This window comes from Rutidosis leptorrhynchoides, chromosome 6, assembly GCF_046630445.1.
Source record: "Rutidosis leptorrhynchoides isolate AG116_Rl617_1_P2 chromosome 6, CSIRO_AGI_Rlap_v1, whole genome shotgun sequence".
Classification (NCBI taxonomy): domain Eukaryota; kingdom Viridiplantae; phylum Streptophyta; class Magnoliopsida; order Asterales; family Asteraceae; genus Rutidosis; species Rutidosis leptorrhynchoides.
Genome location: NC_092338.1, coordinates 180,960,807 through 180,964,163, shown reverse-complemented (window position 1 = coordinate 180,964,163; position 3,357 = coordinate 180,960,807).

Sequence of the window (3,357 nt, the reverse complement as noted above, 5' to 3'; positions counted from 1 at the left end):
AAATTCCCTAGCTTGAACACTTTAATTACCTTCGGGTAAGCGCAAATTAGATGGACGTTTCCGTTAGGTTAGGCAAACCTCACCCAACAATATTAACTGTGGTGCATTTACTTTGAACTATAATTACACTCGAACAAGTATATACAATTCACCGGGTAAGGATAAGTGTAGTTATATACTATACGCCGGTCTTAGATAGTATTAAACTGCTCCTAGTGGTATGTACATTTTTACAATGCTTAGGTTGTGCTTATTGAAATCTCGTGGTCAAATTCAAATGAACTATTTTTTTTAATAATGTTTTGCAGATACTATTTTACGTTACTTAAAACTGTGGTTCACAAACAAGAGAAATAAAACTTGACATGGTATTTTCTACGAACATTTGAAACTTGACATGATATTGTCTGCAAACATTTAAAACATGACACAGTGCTGTCTACAAACTTTAAATATGAAACCTTTGTGGTCTCATACGTAGCAATTGGTTACTCAAACTTGTGTTTTACAAGCAGGAGAAACAAACATTTTTTAATGTCATACACAGCTGAAACTTGACATTGATGTTCACAAACAGACTAAAATTTGACAAATGTTATCTGCAAACTTTTAATATTAAACCTTGGTGGTCTTTCGCTAATAAACGTTTTCTGAAAATCGTTTCTTAAACATAATGTATTGTTTACTTAAACCTGTAGATTCATTCAACATTATTGTTGACCCGTTTTGCGTATTATTTCTCAAGTATTAATTGCTTCCGCTGTAGATATTTGCTATTATATATAGAAGTCAAACCATACGCTGGGACCAGAGTTAACATCGCCATTGATGGATTTTGATGGGGTTTTAAACCAATGTAATGTGGATTTCGACCAGCCAAAAAATATATTGATTCCAAAAGATTAGCGTCGTGAATTTCAGTCGCACACGCATTGCCGAAGTACTCATTCCACATAATCATCTTCATCGTATGTGTTCTTGGATTAGCACCCACGTATTTATAAGCCATTTCGTTTAACTTCATGCAGTTAATCTTTTGGTATAATGGAAAAGTGGTTCTAAGTGATGTTTCATCACTTGTTAACCACCCATTTTGAAATGTAATTCTACCACCCCAAACAAACTGAACCATAAATCCACGAAAATTCAGCCATTCTATGTGATGAATATAAGGTGTTTTAGCGTTTTAGTAATATAAGGTGTTTTAGTGCTTTAGTAATTGAAGAAACATGTAATGGTAATAGTTTTGCGATTAATTGATTCCAGTTTAACTATATAAATAAAAGATATTTCTGGCAATTCAAACTCATATTGATTGTAATAACAGACTATGATATGATAGGTTGTAGCCTTGAAGTAATAATAGTCTGAAAACTGGAAAAAATAATTGTGAAAATCAGGGGTACAAACCGACATTTTAATTGTCAGTTTGCAAAGGATGTCAGTATACCGGAAAACTTCTACGATTAGGGCAACGTGGCTACAAACCGGCATTTGAAATGTCGGTTGGGATTAAACAAAAATACAAACCGGCAATCGAAAGGCCAGTTTACCTATTTGTATAAATTTCAACTTTGAAAACCATTTCTCTAATTCCCCTTCCAAATATTACCATTTTAAAAAAATTCCCCGATTACTCAGTCCCTTTCTGTGACACCGCTATTTTTTTTATATATATATATATACGTGGCGGAAGCATTTATTTATTAATTACAAAATAAACATTAACTATTACTAAGACAACCAGTGTCACATGTCATTACAAAATACATGTTTATACGGAGAAGATGTAGTTACAATCTGTTTTCAAAAGAACACAGTTTAAACTATAAAAGATCACATCAGAGTTAATCCTGTCAAACATAACATCACCATGCCCGACTTCTCCCAAAAAGCACTATCTACAAAAGCTATCAACCTGTAGGGAAGGAGATGGAGGGGAATTAGCATGAAGCTAAGTGAGTACGACTAACTATAGGCCATAGAATACATAAGTGTTATACTAATCATGTCACAATAGTCTAACACACAAACATCACCCAAGTGCCGTCTACAGAGACTCTGGCAGCTCGGCCAAACCATTAACCACCAGCTGATCGGACTGGGGCTTACCAGAAGTTCCTCCACCACCGTATGTATATACATAATCCACACGCGACGGACGCATCATTCACATATATATATACACCACCGTTGTCTAGGCTACCAAGAAGGAACCCAACCAGCAGGTTGATCTCTCCTACCGAGGCTACCACACAATAGGGATGCACTGGGCTCCAGCAGACAAGCATCAAATAACATGCAGTCATCACTAGTACTAACTAACCACAACAATAAGTATATCTAACAAACATGGCAATCATAATATAACATGCTTCTATATACTATATTCTCCAGTTAGTCCCACTCACCGATTACCAGCAAACGAGAAGGTATTCTGCTGTCTAATCACTGAACCTTCTCTGACTCCTTTTCTCCTGAGAAAACATATACACAAGTTAGTTTCTGTCCGTTAACATCAAATAACACAATACATAAATTTTTGTCAGAAAAAGTGTCCGCGAAATTTTTTTTTTTGCTTAACACTTATGCACTTTCAAAATTTACATCCTGAACATCAAAATACAAACGGGCAGCATAACGGCTAAAAATCAACACTTAGGTAAAATATTCTGCCCTGGACACTCAGTCGGTCTACTGACTCTTACAGTCGGTCGACTGTCGACACAACCGGTCGACTGACCTTCCCAGTCGGTCGATTCATTTGGTATTACATCAATCGACCGAAGGTAAATTTCAGTCAGTCGGTTCACTCAACAGTCAGTCGGTTGTCTTCGTCAAACGGCCGATTCAACCCTCAGTCGGTCGACTGTCGACCGACAGTCAGCCGAGTGTGTTCATCTTCATCAGAAACTGAACAAAGGCTACGGACTTCACGATGAAATCCTCAAATCTCGATCTAAAGCTCGTTTTAAACACCAAAATCGACCACAACTTGTTCACTACCTGTTATAGACTCAAAACCCACAACAATTTGACCATGACAACACTTAAATCACTTGTTTTGACACAAATTCAAGCTTTTTACAAAACTCACACAAAACTATGAATTTAACAACGAATTGAACACAAAAACACATGTTACTTACCTTGATAGACTCAGTAAATGATAACAAACACAATTCTAACACCAATTTAAGCTCAAGATCAATGTTTAAGGATTAGGGTTTGATTGTAGGTGGAAGGGAAGGTACGGGAGTGTTTTGGGAAGGATCTGGAAAATGCAAGAGAGAGACTGCCTAAGTCATCTAAAGTGGGTTTAATTCCCACGCTGTGTGACACACGAGTATTTATCAG